Source organism: Eleutherodactylus coqui, unplaced genomic scaffold, assembly GCF_035609145.1.
Source record: "Eleutherodactylus coqui strain aEleCoq1 unplaced genomic scaffold, aEleCoq1.hap1 HAP1_SCAFFOLD_353, whole genome shotgun sequence".
In the NCBI taxonomy this organism is placed as follows: domain Eukaryota; kingdom Metazoa; phylum Chordata; class Amphibia; order Anura; family Eleutherodactylidae; genus Eleutherodactylus; species Eleutherodactylus coqui.
In genome coordinates, this window is record NW_027102029.1 from 72,501 (window position 1) to 90,000 (window position 17,500).

Consider the following 17,500-nt stretch of genomic DNA (forward strand, 5'->3'; position numbering starts at 1 on the left):
TCTTTGAAAAAAACGACAAAGTCCAAACGCTCCAGGCGCTGGCCAGGGGTGCGGACCGGGCTGGCCGGGCCGGCGGGGGCTGCGGCGGCCGGGGCTGAGCCGAGTGTTGACGCATGTCGTGAGAACCGGGAAGGGGACAAACCGGTGGCTTCAGGCCGGGTTGGAGTTCCATGAGGTCGGCCTGACTCTGGAGGTTTTCCCCTTGGCATTATCCCATAGGCCAAAAGGGGGGAAGTCAAAAAAGCACCCCCAGCAGATGTATGCAGGAGGGGCTGGGGGGTGACGGAGAGCGGGCTGTTGGCAGCTGTGTGGTGGCTGCTGGCAGCCGTGTGCTGGCTGCAGGGGTGGGCCTGGGCGGCTGCCGAGGGCCCCCAAAGCGCACCTACCAGCAGTGGCTCAAGACCCAGGCTGACCCTCCGATGTGCCCGGGCAGGACACCCAGGAGGCGGGGAGCAGCCCCCGCTGAAGCCCACGGCAGTTATCAGAGATGAGTCTTTGAAAAAATGACAAAGTCCAAACGCTCCAGGCGCTGGCCAGGGGTGCGGACCGGGCTGGCCGGGCCGGCGGGAGCTGCGGCTGCCGGGGCTGAGCCGAGTGTCGATGCATGTCGTGAGAACCGGGAAGGGGACAAACCGGTGGCTTCAGGCCGGGTTGGAGTTCCATGAGGTCGGCCTGACTCTGGAGGTTTTCCCCTTGGCATTATCCCATAGGCCAAAAGGGGGGAAGTCAAAAAAGCACCCCCAGCAGATGTATGCATAAGGGGCTGGGGGGTGACGGAGAGCGGGCTGTTGGCAGCTGTGTGGTGGCTGCTGGCAGCCGTGTGCTGGCTGCGGGGGTGGGCCCGGGAGGCTGCGGAGGGCCCCCTGAGTGCACCTGCCAGCGGTGGCTCAAGACATTGCCTGAGCCTCCGATGTGCCCGGGCAGGACACCCAGGAGGCGGGGAGCAGCCCCCGCTGAAGCCCAGGGCAGTTGGCAGAGATGGGTCTTTGAGAAAAAATGACAAAGTCCAAACGCTCCAGGCGCTGGCCAGGGGTGCGGACCGGGCTGGCCGGGCCGGCGGGGGCTGCGGCGGCCGGGGCTGAGCCGAGTGTCTATGCTTGTCCTGAGAACCGGGAAGGGGACAAACCTGTGGCTCCAGGCCGGGTTGGAGTTCCAGGAGGTCGGCCTGACTCTGGAGGTTTCCCCCCTGGCTTTTCCCCATAGGCCAAAAGGGGGGAAGTCAAAAAAGCACCCCCGCCAGATGTATGCAGATGGGCTGGGGGGTGACGGAGAGCGGGCTGTTGGCAGCTGTGTGGTGGCTGCTGGCAGCCGTGTGCTGGCTGCAGGGGTGGGCCTGGGCGGCTGCGGAGGGCCCCCTGAGTGCACCTACCAGCGGTGGCTCAAGACATTGCCTGAGCATACGATGTGCCCGGGCAGGACACCCAGGAGGCGGGGAGCAGCCCCCGCTGAAGCCCACGGCAGTTGGCAGAGACGAGTCTTTGAAAAAAAATGACAAAGTCCAAACGCTCCAGGCGCTGGCCAGGGGTGCGGACCGGGCTGGCCGGGCCGGCGGGAGCTGCAGCTGCTGGGGCTGAGCCGAGTGTCGATGCATGTCGTGAGAACCGGGAAGGGGACAAACCGGTGGCTCGAGGCCGAGCTGGAGTTCCAGGAGGTCGGCCTGACTCTGGAGGTTTTCCCCTTAGCATTTTACCATAGGCCAAAACGGGGGAAGTCAAAAAAGCACCCCCAGCAGATGTATGCAGAAGTGGCTGGGGGGTGATGGAGAGCGGGCTGTTGGCAGCTGTGTGGTGGCTGCTGGCAGCCGTGTGCTGGCTGCAGGGGTGGGCCTGGGCGGCTGCCGAGGGCCCCCAAAGCGCAGCTACCAGCGGTGGCTCAAGACATTGCCTGAGCCTCCGATGTGCCCGGGCAGGACACCCGGGAGGCGGGGAGCAGCCCCCGCTGAAGCCCACGGCAGTTGGCAGAGATGAGTCTTTGAAAAAAACGACAAAGTCCAAACGCTCCAGGCGTGCCGGCCAGGGGTGCGGACCGGGCTGGCCGGGCCGGCGGGGGCTGCGGCGGCCGGGGCTGAGCCGAGTGTCTAGGCATGTCCTGAGAACCGGGAAGGGGACAAACCGGTGGCTCCAGGCCGGGTTGGAGTTCCAGGAGGTCGGCCTGACTCTGGAGGTTTTCCCCTTAGCTTTTCCCCATAGGCCAAAAGGGGGGAAGTCAAAAAAGCACCCCCGGCAGATGTATGCAGAGTTGGGCTGGGGGGTGACGGAGAGCGGGCTGTTGGCAGCTGTGTGGTGGCTGCTGGCAGCCGTGTGCTGGCTGCAGGGGTGGGCCCCGGGCGGCTGCGGACTGCCCCCTGAGTGCACCTACCAGCGGTGGCTCAAGACATTGCCTGAGCATACGATGTGCCCGGGCAGGACACCCAGGAGGCGGGGAGCAGCCCCCGCTGAAGCCCACGGCAGTTGGCAGAGGCGAGTCTTGGAGAAAAAATGACAAAGTCCAAACGCTCCAGGCGCTGGCCAGGGGTGCGGACCGGGCTGGCCGGGCCGGCGGGGGCTGCGGCGGCCGGGGCTGAGCCGAGTGTCTATGCATGTCCTGAGAACCGGGAAGGGGACAAACCGGTGGCTCCAGGCCGGGTTGGAGTTCCAGGAGGTCGGCCTGACTCTGGAGGTTTTTCCCTTAGCTTTTTCCCATAGGCCAAAAGGGGGGAAGTCAAAAAAGCACCCCCAGCAGATGTATGCAGGAGGGGCTGGGGGGTGACGGAGAGCGGGCTGTTGGCAGCTGTGTGGTGGCTGCTGGCAGCCGTGTGCTGGCTGCAGGGGTGGGCCTGGGCGGCTGCTGAGGGCCCCCTGAGTGCAGCTACCAGCGGTGGCTCAAGACATTGCCTGAGCCTCCGATGTGCCCGGGCAGGACACCCAGGAGGCGGGGAGCAGCCCCCGCTGAAGCCCACGGCAGTTGGCAGAGATGGGTCTTTGAGAAAAAATGACAAAGTCCAAACGCTCCAGGCGCTGGCCAGGGGTGCGGACCGGGCTGGCCGGGCCGGCGGGAGCTGCGGCTGCCGGGGCTGAGCCGAGTGTCGATGCATGTCGTGAGAACCGGGAAGGGGACAAACCTGTGGCTCCAGGCCGGGTTGGAGTTCCAGGAGGTCGGCCTGACTCTGGAGGTTTTCCCCTTAGCATTTCCCCATAGGCCAAAAGGGGGGAAGTCAAAAAAGCACCCCCAGCAGATGTATGCATAAGGGGCTGGGGGGTGACGGAGAGCGGGCTGTTGGCAGCTGTGTGGTGGCTGCTGGCAGCCATGTGCTGGCTGCGGGGGTGGGCCTGGGAGGCTGCGGAGGGCCCCCTGAGTGCACCTGCCAGCGGTGGCTCAAGACATTGCCTGAGCCTCCGATGTGCCCGGGCAGGACACCCAGGAGGCGGGGAGCAGCCCCCGCTGAAGCCCACGGCAGTTGGCAGAGATGGGTCTTTGAGAAAAAATGACAAAGTCCAAACGCTCCAGGCGCTGGCCAGGGTTGCGGACCGGGCTGGCGGGGCCGGCGGGGGCTGCGGCTGCCGGGGCTGAGCCGAGTGTCGATGCATGTCGTGAGAACCGGGAAGGGGACAAACCGGTGGCTCCAGGCCGGGTTGGAGTTCCAGGAGGTCGGCCTGACTCTGGAGGTTTTCCCCTTAGCTTTTTCCCCATTGGCCAAAGGGGGGAAGTCAAAAAAGCACCCCCAGCAGATGTATGCAGAAGGGGCTGGGGGGTGACGGAGAGCGGGCTGTTGGCAGCTGTGTGGTGGCTGCTGGCAGCCGTGTGCTGGCTGCAGGGGTGGGCCTGGGCGGCTGCGGAGGGCCCCCTGAGTGCACCTACCAGTAGGGGCTGAAGACCCAGGCTGAGCCTCCGATGTGCCCGGGCAGGACACCCAGGAGACGGGGAGCAGCCCCCGCTGAAGTCCACGGCAGTTGGCAGAGACGCGTCTTGGAGAAGAAACGACAAAGTCCAAACGCTCCGGGCGCCGGCCAGGGGGGCGGACCCGGCTGGCCGGGCCTGCGGGAGCTGCGGCGGCCGGGGCAGAGTCGAGTGTCAGTGCAGGTCGTGAGAACCGGTATGAGGGTAATCCTGGTCGCTCCGGGCCCAGCCAGGGTACCAGGGAGGCGGAAGGAGCGGGCGTGTTTCCCCTGATAGCGCCGACGACGGTAAAATAAGGCCTCGCAAAACGTCACCACGAACACCTTGTCGGGGTATATGGGAACGAGCGGTGTGCGGTCTTTGACAAAGTGACAGTATGTCTCAAAAAAAGCTCCCTCCCGGCAGATGTGCGCGGACGGGCCTGGCTGGTGACGGAGAGCGGGCTGTTGGCAGCGGTGTGCTGGCTGCAGGGGTGGCCCGGGGCGGCTGCGGAGGGCCCCCTGAGTGCACCTGCCAGCGGTGGCTCAAAACCCCCGCTGAGCCTCCGATGTGCCCGGGCAGGACCCCAGGAGGCCGGGCACAGACCGCAGCCTGCCCCCTTGCCGTCCGATGAAGCTTGCACGGTCAGAAAAGTTTCAAAGTCCCAACGGGGAGAGAGTGTTGACGGCGAGGGGGTGCTGGCTGCTCCAGGGGCCGGGAGGGAGGCCCTGGAGGTCGGCCTGGGGGCGCGGAGGGGCCCCCGTGTGTCCCTGAGCGTCCCCCGGTCTTTGGTCGAGAGGGGGTCTCAGCCGCTAATGTGCCCGCCCGGGTACGCAGGGAGTCCGGCCTGGGGCGAGTGGAGCAGCCCCCGTGTGTCCCCGAGCGCCCCCCCCCCGGTCTTTGGTGGAGAGGGGGTCTCAGCCGCTAATGTGCCCGCCTCAGGGAGTCCGGCCTGGGGCGAGTGGAGCAGCCCCCGTGTGTCCCTGAGCGTCCCCTGGCGTTTGCTGAAGAGGGGGTCTCAGCCGCTAATGTGCCCGCCCGGGTACCTAGGGAGGCCGGCCTGGGGTGAGTGGAGCAGCCCCCGTGTGTCCCTGAGTGTCCCCCGGTCTTTGGTCAAGAGGGGGTCTCAGCCGCTAATGTGCCCGCCTGGGTACCTAGAGAGGCCGGCCTGGGGCGAGTGGAGCAGCCCCTGTGTGTCCCCGAGCGCCCCCCGGTCTTTGGTGGAGAGGGGGTCTCAGCCGCTAATGTGCCCGCCTGGGTACCTACAGAGGCCGGCCTGGGGCGAGTGGAGCAGCCCCTGTGTGTCCCCGAGCGCCCCCCGGTCTTTGGTGGAGAGGGGGTCCCAGCCGCTAATGTGCGCGCCTCAGGGAGTCCGGCCTGGGGCGAGTGGAGCAGCCCCCGTGTGTCCCCGAGCGCCCCCCGGTCTTTGGTGGAGAGGGGGTCCCAGCCGCTAATGTGCCCGCCTCAGGGAGTCCGTCCTGGGGCGAGTGGAGCAGCCCCCGTGTGTCCCCGAGTGTCCCCTGGCGTTTGCTGAAGAGGGGGTCTCAGCCGCTAATGTGCCCGCCTCAGGGAGTCCGGCCTGGGGCGAGTGGAGCGGCCCCCGTGTGTCCCTGAGTGCCCCCGGTCTTTGGTGGAGAGGGGGTCTCAGCCGCTAATGTGCCCGCCTCAGGGAGTCCGGCCTGGGGCGAGTGGAGCAGCCCCCGTGTGTCCCCGAGCGCCCCCCGGTCTTTGGTGGAGAGGGGGTCTCAGCCGCTAATGTGCCGGCCTCAGGGAGTCCGGCCTGGGGTGAGTGGAGCAGCCCCCGTGTGTCCCCGAGCGCCCCCCGGTCTCTGGTGGAGAGGGGGTCTCGGCCGCTAATGTGCCCGCCTCAGGGAGTCCGGCCTGGGGCGAGTGGAGCAGCCCCCGTGTGTCCCCGAGCGCCCCCCGGTCTCTGGTCGAGAGGGGGTCTCGGCCGCTAATGTGCCCGCCTCAGGGAGTCCGGCCTGGGGCGAGTGGAGCAGCCCCCGTGTGTCCCCGAGTGCCCCCCGGTCTCTGGTCGAGAGGGGGTCTCAGCCGCTAATGTGCCCGCCTCAGGGAGGCCGGCCTGGGGCGAGTGGAGCAGCCCCCGCGTGTCCCTGAGCGCCCCCGGTCTTTGGTCGAGAGGGGGTCTCAGCCGCTAATGTGCCCGCCTGGGTACCCAGGGAGGCCGGCCTGGGGCGAGTGGAGCAGCCCCCGTGTGTCCCTGAGCGTCCCCCGGTCATTGGTGGAGAGGGGTTCTCAGCCGCTGATGTGCCCGCCTCAGGGAGTCCGGCCTGGGGCGAGTGGAGCAGCCCCCGTGTGTCCCCGAGCGCCCCCCGGTCTCTGCTCGAGAGGGGGTCTCAGCCGCTAACGTGCCCGCCTCAGGGAGGCCGGCCTGGGGCGAGTGGAGCAGCCCCCGGGTGTCCCTGAGCGCCCCCTGGCGTTTGCTGAATAGGGGGTCCCAGCCGCCAATATGGCCGCCCGGGGTGGCCCTGTGCAGCCCCCGTGCGCCCCTGAGTGTTTTTCAGTATCTGGCTGAGACACCCCCTGACCCTCCGACGGTGTCCGTTTGGAGTGCCTGGTGCCTGGGCACCCCCTGAGTGTTTTTCAGTATCTGGCCGAGACACCCCCTGACCCTCCGCCGGTGTCCGTTTGGAGAGCCTGGTGCCTGGGCACAGACCGCGGCAGCTCCCGCTGGCCGCATTGACAGAGTGCTGAAAAAATGACAAAGTCCGAAAATGCCTGAGAACCGGGAAGGGGACAAACCGGCGGCTCCAGGCCGAGCCGGAGTTCCAGGAGGTCGGCATGATTTTGCCGGTTTCCCCATAGGATGTGCCAAGTTGCCAAAATGGGGGAACTCAAAAAAGCACCCCCGCCAGATGTATGTAGGGGGGCTGGATGGTCGATAGGGAGTGGGTGTCTGGCAGCAGGGGCCACCCCGCGCAGGTGCCCCGGGGGGCCCGCGGGGGGCCCCCGAAGACACCCCCCCCAGCACTCGCTCAAAACCCCGTCCGAGCCGCCCGCGCTGCCCGGAGGGAGTCCCGGGAGGCCGGGCACGGCCCGCGGGTCTCTCCCTCTGCCCCCCGGTGAGGTTTGCACGGGGGGGAAAAGTTTCAAAGTCCCAACGGGGGCGAGAGACGGTGCGGCGAGGGGTGTCGGGCTGCTCCGCGGACCCGGGGGAAGCCCGGGGAGGGCGGCCTGAGGGCGCGGAGGGCCCCCTGAGAGTGCCTACGGGTAGTGGGTGAGAAACCCTGCCTGTCCGCCCCACGGGGCCGGGCAGGACACCAGGAGGCCGGGCAGAGCCCGCAGCTTACCCCCTTGCCGTCCGATGACGCTTGCACGGTCGGAAAAGTTTCAAAGTCCCAACGGGGGGAGAGTGTTGACGGCGAAGGGGTGCTGGCTGCCCCTGGGGCCGGGCTGGAGCCCCTGGAGGTCGGCCTGGGGGTGTGGAGGGGCCCCGTGAGAGCACCCAACAGTAGTCGCTCAAGACAATGCCTGAGCCTCCGGTGTGCCCGGGCATGAACCCCAGGAGGCGGGGAACAGCCGTGGCAGCCCCTGCTGAAGTCCTTGGCAGTTGGCAGAGGCGAGTCTTGGGGGAAAAAATGACAAAGTCCAAACGCTCCAGGCGTGCCGGCCAGGGGGGCAGACACGGCTGGCCTGGCCGGTGGGAGCTGCGGCTGCCGGGGCTGAGCCGAGTGTCAATGCATGTCATGAGAACCGGTATGAGGGTAATCCTGGTCGCTCCGGGCCGAGCCCCGGTTCCACGAAGGCGGAAGGAGCGGGCCTGTTTCCCCTGATAGCGCCGACGGCGGTAAAATAAGGCCTCGCAAAACGTCAGCACGAACACCTTGTCGGGGTATAAGGGAACGAGCGGTGTGCGGTCTTTGACAAAGTGACAGTGTGTCTCAAAAAAAGCACCCCCGGCAGATGTGCGCGGACGGGGCTGGCTGGTGACGGAGAGCGGGCTGTTGGCAGCGGTGTGTGCTGGCTGCAGGGGTGGCCCGGGGCGGCTGCGGAGGGCCCCCTGAGTGCACCTACCAGTAGTGGCTCAACACCCTGGCTGAGCCTCCGATGTCCCCGGGCAGGACCCCAGGAGGCCGGGCACAGACCGCCGCTTGCCCCCTTTGCCGTTTGACGAAGCTTGCACGGTCGGAAAAAGTTTCAAAGTCCCAACGGGGAGAGAGGGTTGACGGCGAGGGGGTGCTGGCTGCTCCAGGGGCCGGGGGGAGCCCCTGGAGGTGGGACTGGGGGTGTGGAGGGGCCCCCTAGGAGCACCCAACAGTCGTGGGTCAAGACCCTGCCTGAGCCTCCGGTGTTGCAGGGAAGGACACCCAGGAGGCGGGGAACAGCCGGGGCAGCCCCCCTTGCAGTTGAACAAAGTTTGAGGAGACAAGTCATGAAAATGACAAAGTCCAAACGCTCCAGGCGTGCCGGCCAGGGGGGCGGACACGGCTGGCCGGGCCGGCGGTGGCTGCAGCTGCCGGGGCTAAGCCGAGTGTCGATGCAGGTCCTGAGAACCGGGAAGGGGACAAACCGGTGGCTCCAGGCCGGGTTGGAGTTCCAGGAGGTCGGCAGGACTCTGGAGGTTTTCCCCTTGGCATTTTCCCATTGGCCACAATGGGGGAAGTCAAAAAAGCACCCCCAGCAGATGTATGCAGAGGGGCTGGCTGGTGATGGGGAGCGGGCTGTTGGCAGCGGTGTGCTGGCTGCAGAGGTGTGCATGGGCGGCTGCGGAGGGCCCTCTGAGTGCACCTGCCAGCAGTGGCTCAAAACCCTGGCTGAGCCTCCGATGTCCCCAGGGAGGACCCCAGGAGGCCGGGCACAGACCGCAGCCTGCCCCCTTGCCGTTTGATGAAGCTTGCACCGTCAGAAAAGTTTCAAAGTCCCAACGGGGAGTGTTGAGGGCGAGGGGGTGCTGGCTGCTCCAGGGGCCGGGGGCAACCCCTGGAGGCTGGGCACGGACCGCGGCACACCCCCCCTTGCAGTCGAACAAAGTTTGAGGAGACAAGTCATGAAAATGACAAAGTCCAAACGCTCCAGGCGCCGGCCAGGGGGGCGGACCCTGCTGGCTGGGCCGGCGGGGGCTGCGGCTGCCGGGGCTGAGCCGAGTGTCAATGCAGGTCCTGAGAACCGGGAAGGGGGCAAACCGGCGGCTCCAAGCCGAGCTCGAGTTCCAGAAGGTCGGCCTGACTCTGGAGGTTTTCCCCCTGGCTTTTCCCCATAGGCCAAAATGGGGGAAGTCAAAAAAGCACCCCCAGCAGATGTATGCAGAGGGGCTGGGGGGTGATGGGGAGCGGGTGTTTGGCAGCAGTGTGCTGGCTGAAGAGGTGTGCATGGGCGGCTGCGGAGGGCCCCGTGAGTGCACCTGCCAGCGGTGGCTCAAAACCCTGGCTGAGCCTCCGCTGTCCCCGGGCAGGACCCCAGGAGGCCGGGCACGGACCGCCGGTCGCCCCCCATTGTAGTCCAACAAAGTTTGAAGAGACGAATCACGGAAATCACAAGTCCAAAAATCCCTGAGAACCGGGAAGGGGACAGACCGGTGGCTCCAGGCCGGGCTTGAGTTCCATGAGGTCGGCCTGACTCTGGAGGTTTTCCCCTTGGCATTTTCCCATTGGCCAAAATGGGGGAAGTCAAAAAAGCACCCCCGGCAGATGTATGCAGAGGGGCCTGGGGGGGGGTGACGGGGAGCGGGCTGTTGGCAGCAGTGTGCTGGCTGCAGAGGTGGCCCTGGGCGGCTGCAGAGGGCCCCCTGAGTGCACCTACCAGCAGTTGCTCTTGACCCTGCCTGAGCCTCCGGTGTTGCAGGTCAGGACACCCATTGGCGGGGAACAGCAGGTGGCAGCCCCTGCTGAAGTCGTTGGCAGAGATGAGTCTTTGAAAAAACGACAAAGTCCAAACGCTCCAGGCGTGCCGGCCAGGGTGGCGGACCCGGCTGGCTGGGCCGGTGGGAGCTGCGGCTGCCGGGGCTGAGCCGAGTGTCGATGTATGTCACGAGAACCGGTATGAGGGTGATCCTGGTCGCTCCGGGCCGAGGCACGGTTCCAGGAGGGCGGAAGGAGCGGGCCCGTTTCCCCTGATAGCGCCGACGGCGGTAAAATAAGGCCTCGCAAAACGTCAGGACGAACACCTTTTTTGCATATAAGGGAACGAGCGGTGTGCGGTCCTTGACAAAGTGACTATTTCTCAATGTGCTGAGGAGTGGGGACCGCTCAAAGTCAAAGCACCGCGGCCGCCCCTCTGCCACCTCCCTGGGAGCAGAGTCATCGAGCGCGAGGGTCCCCACTCCGCCTGTGCAGGCCGCGGGGCCAACAGGCTGGCTGGCTGCCCGGGCAGACCCCGCTCTCCGAGCGGCCGGGCCCCAACGTTCGAGAGGTGTAGGAAGCCACCTTGGGGGGCTGCGGAGGCCCCCCTGACACCGCATCCAAGCCCCTGCTGAGAACCCTGTCCTAGCTGCCTGCGAGGGCAGGCGGGACCCCCCAGGAGGCCGTGCACAGCCCGCGGCAGCCACTGCTGAAGCCCAGGGCAGTTGGCAGAGATGAGTCTTTGAGGAAAAACGACAAAGTCCAAACGCTCCAGGCGCCGGCCAGGGGTGCGGACCCGGCTGGACGGGCCGGCGGGAGCTGCGGCGGCTGGGGAAGAGCCGAGTGTCAATGCATGTCCTGAGAACCGGAAAGGGGACAAACTAGTAGCTCCAGGCCGGGATGGAGTTCCAGGAGGTGGGCCTGACTCCGGAGGTTTTCCCCTTGACATTTTCCCATTGGCCAAAATGGGGGAAGTCAAAAAAGCACCCCCAGCAGATGTATGCGGAGGGGCTGGCGGGTGACGGGGAGCGGGCTGTTGGCAGCAGTGTGCTGGCTGCGGAGGTGTGCATGGGCGTCTGCGGAGGGCCCCCTGAGTGCACCTGCCAGTGGTGGCTCAACACCCTGGCTGAGCCTCCGATGTGCCCCGGCAGGACCCCAGGAGGCCGGGCACAGAACGCCGGCTGCCCCCCTTGCCGTTTGCCGAAGCTTTCGCGGTCAGAAAAAGTTTCAAAGTCCCCACGGGGAGAGAGAGTGTTGAGGGCGAGGGGGTGCTGGCTGCTCCAGGGGCCGGGGGCAACCCCTGGAGGCTGGGCACGGACCGCGGCACACCCCCCTTGCAGTCGGACAATGTCTGAGGAGACAAGTCATGAAAATGACAAAGTCCAAACGCTCCAGGCGTGCCGGCCAGGGGTGCGGACCGGGCTGGCCGGGCAGGCGGGGGCTGCGGCGGCTGGTGCTGAGCCGAGTGTCAATGCATGTCCTGAGAACCGGGAAGGGGGCAAACCAGTAGCTCCAGGCCGAGCTGGGGTTCCAGGAGGTCGGCCTGACTCTGGAGGTTTTCCCCCTGGCTTTTCCCCATAGGCCAACATGGGGGAAGTCAAAAAAGCACCCCCGGCAGATGTATGCAGAGGGGCTGGATGGTGACGGGGAGCGGGCTGTTGGCAGCGGTGTGCTGGCTGCAGAGGGCCCCCGAGGTGCACCTACCAGCAGTTGCTCAAGACCACGCCTGAGCCTCCGGTGTTGCAGGTCAGGACACCCATTGGCGGGGGAACAGCAGGTGGCAGCCCCTGCTGAAGTCGTTGGCAGAGATGAGTCTTTGAGAAAAAACGACAAAGTCCAAACGCTCCAGGCGCTGGTTAGGGGTGCGGACCCGGCTGGCCGGGCCGGCGGGAGCTGCGGCTGCCGGGGCTGAGCCGAGTATCGATGCATGTCGTGAGAAGCGGTATGAGGGTAATCCTGGTCGCTCCGGGCCGAGGCACGGTTCCAGGAGGGCGGAAGGAGCGGGCCTGTTCCCCCTGATAGCGCCGACGGCGGTAAATTAAGGCCTCGCAAAACGTCAGGACGAACACCTTTTTTGCATATAAGGGAACGAGCGGAGTGCGGTCTTTGACCAAGTGACTATTTCTCAGAGTGCTGAGAAGGGAGTGCGGACCGCTCAAAGTCAAAGCACTGCGGCCGCCCCTCTGCCACCTCCCTGGGAGCAGAGTCGTAGAGCGCAAGTGTCCCCACTCCGCCTGTGCAGGCCGCGGGGCCAACAGGCTGGCTGGCTGGCTGGCTGCCCGGGCGACCCCCCTCCGAGATGCCGGGCCGGGGCAGACTGTGCAAACGCGCGCGGGCGTGTTTTCTTCCCCTGGGGTGGAGCCCTTCCACCCCACGCCGTCCGAGGCCCGTTGGCCTCGGGCGGCCTGCCTCCGAGAGTGGGAGAGAGACGGAGGACGGTGGCCCGCGGCGGCGCGAGGCGTCCCCGTTGTTCCACCACGACTGCCAGCCGGTCGATCCTGCCGGTAGCCTGGGCTTGTCTCCGCTCCGCCTGTCCAGGCCGCGGGGCCCACAGGCGGCTTGCCTGGGAAGACCCCGCTCTCCGAGCGGCCGGGCGCCACGTTCAAGAGGTGTACGGAGCCACCTGTGGGGGGGTCTGCGGAGGCCCCCCTGAGAGCGCTGATAACCCTGTCCTAGCTGCCTGCGCGGGCAGGCGGGACCCCCAAGAGGCCGGGCACAGCCCGCGGCAGCCCCCGCCGAAGTCCACGGCAGTTGGCAGAGACGAGTCTCGGAGAGAAAACGACAAAGTCCAGACGCTCCAGGCGCCGGCCAGGGGTGCGGACCCGGCTGGCCGGGCCGGCGGGAGCTGCGGCTGCCGGGGCCGAGCCGAGTGTCGACGCATGTCGTGAGAACCGGTATGAGGGTAATCCTGGGCCCTCGGGGCCGAGCTACGGTTCCATGAAGGCGGAAGGAGCGGGCCTGTTTCCCCTGATAGCGCCGACGACGGTAAAATAAGGGCTCGCAAAACGTCAGGACGAACACCTTTTTTGCATATAAGGGAACGAGCGGTGTGCGGTCTTTGACAAAGTGACTATTTCTCAGAGTGCTGGAGTGGGGACCGCTCAAAGTCAAAGCACCGCGGCCGCCCCTCTGCCACCTCCCTGGGAGCAGAGTCATAGAGCGCAAGTGTCCCCACTCCGCCTGTGCAGGCCGCGGGGCCAACAGGCTGGCTGGCTGGCTGCCCGGGCGACCCCCCTCCGAGATGCCGGGCTGAGGCGTAGGCAGCCGCCTCCATCACCACCACCCAAGGCGAGAGAGTGGGTCAACGGGAGAGCCGTCGCGGCCGGGGGACCCTCGCCGCGCCCATGTCCGGGGAAGGACCACAAGGGCCCTGCTCCCCGGCGCCCCGGCGAGCGGGTTCACCCTCGGCGCGTACGGCTCTCGAGGATGGGGAAGGGACGCGCGTGGGCGTCCCTCCCGTCCCCCGCGGAAGAAGGCGAGCGACTCTGCGCGTCGGGACACCCCGCGGAGCCCCCTGCGGGGGGAGTACTCCGGGGGAGAAGCGTGGCGCAGGGGGTGCAGCCCTTTCCCAGGCCACCGTGCGACGGCGTCGGTGGGGCCGACGCCGAGAGAGAGAACGATCCGGGCTCTCCCGCCTCAGGGCGGCCGAGAGCGGGGCACGGGCCCCACGTTTGGTGACGGTTTTCCCGAAAGCGAAGGACCCCCGCCTGTCCCCTCGGGCTCCGGCCGATGCGGGCGGTCCAGGGCGGGGATAGGGGACGGCGGCCTGCGGACGACGCGCTTTATCCCCAGAAGGAGCGAGGCATGAGGGGGTGTTCCACCCCCGCCGGCCGGTCTCGCTCCTTCTCCGGGCTACGCCTCGGCGGAGTAAAGACCCCCGGGTCAACGCTCCCGCGTCCGGGTGCCGCCGCGCGTCCCCTTCCCGCGGGGGGTGGATCCCTTCCACCCCTGGCCGTTCGAGGCCCGTGCGCCTCGGGCGGCCTCCCTTCCGAGAGAGGGAGAGAGAGACGGAGGACGGTGGTCCGCGACGGCGCGAGACGTCCAAGTTGTGTTCCCCACGGCGGCTACCCGGTCGATCCCGCCCGGTGGCCTAGGCTTTTCCCCACTCTGCCTGTCCAGGCCGCGGGGCCGACAGGCTGTCTGCCCGGGTAGACCCCGCTCTCCGAGCGGCCGGGCCCCAACGTTCAAGAGGTGTGTACGAAGCCACCTCGGGGTGGAGCCCTTCCACCCCTGGCCGTCCGAGGCCCGTGCGCCTCGGGCGGCCCCCCTTCCCGAGAGAGGGAGAGAGAGACGGAGGACGGTGGTCCGCGACGGCGCGAGGCGTCCAACTTGTGTTCCCCCACGGCGGCTACCCGGTCGATCCCGCCCGGTAGCCTAGGCTTTTCCCCACTCTGCCTGTCCAGGCCGCGGGGCCGACAGGCTGTCTGCCCGGGTAGACCCCGTTCTCACTGAGCGGCCGGGCCCCAACGTTCAAGAGGTGTACGAAGCCACCTCGGGGTGGAGCCCTTCCACCCCTGGCCGTCCGAGGCCCGTGCGCCTCGGGCGGCCCCCCTTCCCGAGAGACGGAGGACGGTGGTCCGCGACGGTGCGAGGCGTCCAACTTGTGTTCCCCCACGGCGGCTTCCCGGTCGATCCCGCCCGCCGGTAGCCTAGGCTTTTCCCCGCTCCGCCTGTCCAGGCCGCGGGGCCGACAGGCTGTCTGCCCGGGTAGACCCCGCTCTCCGAGCGGTCGGGCCCCAACGTTCAAGAGGTGTACGAAGCCACCTTTGGGGGGGGCTGCGGTGCCCCCCGCCCCGAGAGTGCCTCCCAGGCCGAGGGAGCCCGGCGGTCGAGTGTCGTAGGAAAGCGCGTGCCACGGCTGTGTCGGTCACAGGGGCCAGAGGTAGTTTGGGCAACGGCTTAGATCCGTATGAAGCTCATCCTTTCCGGCCTGTTCTGGCGGCGGCTAGGCGCGCGCGCGCGAATGGCACGACGCCCCTGGTTCCAGCGAGGCGACGGCGCCCCGCACCCCACTCTCTGGGCCGAGCAGAGCCCCCGAGCGCAAGGTTCCCCGCTCCGCCTGTCCAGGCCGCGGGGCCAGCAGGCTGTCTGCCCGGGTAGACCCCGCTCTCCGAGCGGCCGGGCCCCAACGTTCAAGAGGTGTACGAAGCCACCTTGAGGTGGAGCCCTTCCACCCCTGGCCGTCCGAGGCCCGCCGGTAGCCTTGGCTTGTCCCCACTCCGCCTGTCCAGGCCGCGGGGCCGACAGGCTGTCTGCCCGGGTAGACCCCGCTCTCCGAGCGGCCGGGCCCCAACGTTCAAGAGGTGTACGAAGCCACCTCGGGGGGCTGCGGTGCCCCCCGCCCCGAGAGTGCCTCCCAGGCCGAGGGGAGCCAGGCGGTCGAGTGTCGTAGGAAAGCGCGTGCGCGGCTGTGTCGGTCACACGGGCCAGAGTTAGCTTGGGCAACGGCTTAGATCCGTATGCAGCTCAACCTTTCCGGCCTGTTCTGGCGGCGGCTAGGCGCGCGCGAACGTCACGACGCCCCTGGTTCCAGCGAGGCGACGGCGCCCCGCACCCCGCTCTCTGGGCCGAGCAGAGCCCCCGAGCGCAAGAGTCCCCGCTCCGCCTGTCCAGGCCGCGGGGCCGACAGGCTGTCTGCCCGGGTAGACCCCGCTCTCCGAGCGGCCGGGCCCCAACGTTCAAGAGGTGTACGAAGCCACCTCGGGGGGCTGCGGTGCCCCCCGCCCCGAGAGTGCCTCCCAGGCCGAGGGGAGCCAGGCGGTCGAGTGTCGTAGGAAAGCGCGTGCGCGGCTGTGTCGGTCACACGAGCCAGAGTTAGTTTGGGCAACGGCTTAGATCCGTATGCAGCTCAACCTTTCCGGCCTGTCCTGGCGGCGGCTAGGCGCGCGCGAACGTCACAACGCCCCTGGTTCCAGCGAGGCGACGGCGCCCCGCACCCAACTCTCCGGGCCGAGCAGAGCCCCCGAGCGCAAGAGCACCCGCTCCGCCTGCCCAGGCCGCGGGGCCGACAGGCTGTCTGCCCGGGTAGACCCCGCTCTCCGAGCGGCCGGGCGCCACGTTCAAGAGGTGTACGAAGCCACCTAAAGGGGGCTGCGGTGGCCCCCTGCCCCGAGAGTGCCTCCCAGGCCGAGGGAGCCCGGCGGTCGAGTGTCGTGGGAAAGCGCGCGCGCGGCTGTGTCGGTCACACGGGCCAGAGTTAGTTTGGGCAACGGCTTAGATCCGTATGCAGCTCAACCTTTCCGGCCTGTTCTGGCGGCGGCTAGGCGCGCGCGCACGTCACGACGCCCCTGGTTCCAGCGAGGCGACGGCGCCCCGCCACCCCACTCTCCGGGCCGAGCAGAGCGTCCGCTCTCGCTCCTTGGAGCAGAGCCCCCGAGCGCAAGAGTCCCCGCTCCCGCCTGTCCAGGCCGCGGGGCCGACAGGCTGTCTGCCCGGGTAGACACCGCTCTCACCGAGCGGCCGGGCGGCCACGTTCAAGAGGTGTACGAAGCCACCTTGGGGGGCTGCGGAGCCCCCCTCCCCATGAGAGCGCCTCACAGGCTTTGCTGATAACCCCGTCCTAGCTGCCTGCGCGGGCAGGCGGGACCCCCAGGAGGCCGCGCACAGCCCGCGGCAGCCCCTGCCGAAGCCCACGGCAGTTGGCAGAGATGAGTCTTGGAGAGGAAAGGACAGAGTGAAAACGCTCCGGGCGCCGGCCAGGGGGGGCGTACCCGGCTGGCCGGGCCGGAGGGAGCTGCAGCTGCTGGGGCTGCGCCGAGTGTCGATGCATGTCGTAAGAACCGGTATGAGGTTGAACCTGGGCCCTCGGGGCCGAGGCGCGGTTCCAGGGAGGCGGAAGGAGCGGGCGTGTTTCCCCTGATAGCGCCGACGACGGTAAAATAAGGCCTCGCAAAACGTCAGGACGAACACCTTTTTTGCATATAAGGGAACGAGCGGTGTGCGGTCTCTGACCAAGTGAGTATTTCTCAAACTCGAAGCACCCGCGGCGGCCTCCCCTCTGCCGCCACCCCGCACCCTCCTGGGGCAGAGCCACCGAGAGCAAGAGTCCCCCCCGCACTCCGCCTGCGCATGGCCGCGGGGCCAGCAGGCTGGCCGGCTTGCCCGCCCGGGCGACCCCCCTCCGAGATGCCGGGCCGAGGCCTTCCGCGCCGCCATCCCACGCGAGAGAGTGGGTCGACGTGAGAGCCGACGCGGCCAGGGGACCCTCGCCGCGCCCCTGTCCGGGGCAGGACCTCAAGGGCCGAGCACCCCTACCGAGCCCCGGACGAACTCCGGCGAGCAGGTCCACACGCCGGCGTACGGCTCTCGGCGACGGGGAAGGGGACGCGCGGGCGCCCCTCCCGTCCCCCGAGCCAGAGTCCCGCCCTTGGCCCCCTCCGCGGGGTCACAAGGACGGGCGACCCCCTTCGGTCTACCCTCCCGCCGGGAGGTTGGCTTCGCGCAGACGGTCCGAGGCGGAAGAAGGCGAGCGACCCTGCCGCCGCGACACCTCGCGGAGCCCCCTGCGGGGGGAGCACTCCGGGGGACGCGTGGCTCAGGGATGCAGCCCTTTCCCAGGCACCGTGCGATGGCGTCGGGGGTCGACGCCGAGCGACAACGACCCGAGCTCTCCCGCCTCAGGGCGGCCGAGAGCGCGGCGCGGCCCCCTTTGTTTCGCGTGACGGTTTTCCCGAGCGCGAAGGACCCCCGCCTGTCCCCTCGGGCTTCGGCCGAGGCGGGCGGTCCGGAGCGGCGTGGGGATAGGGGACGGCGGCCCGCGGACGGACGCGTCTTTCCCGGAGAGCGAGACGGTGTGTGGGGGGGTGTTGCACCCCCGCCGCCCGCGCTCGCCCCGGGTCGGCGCTCCC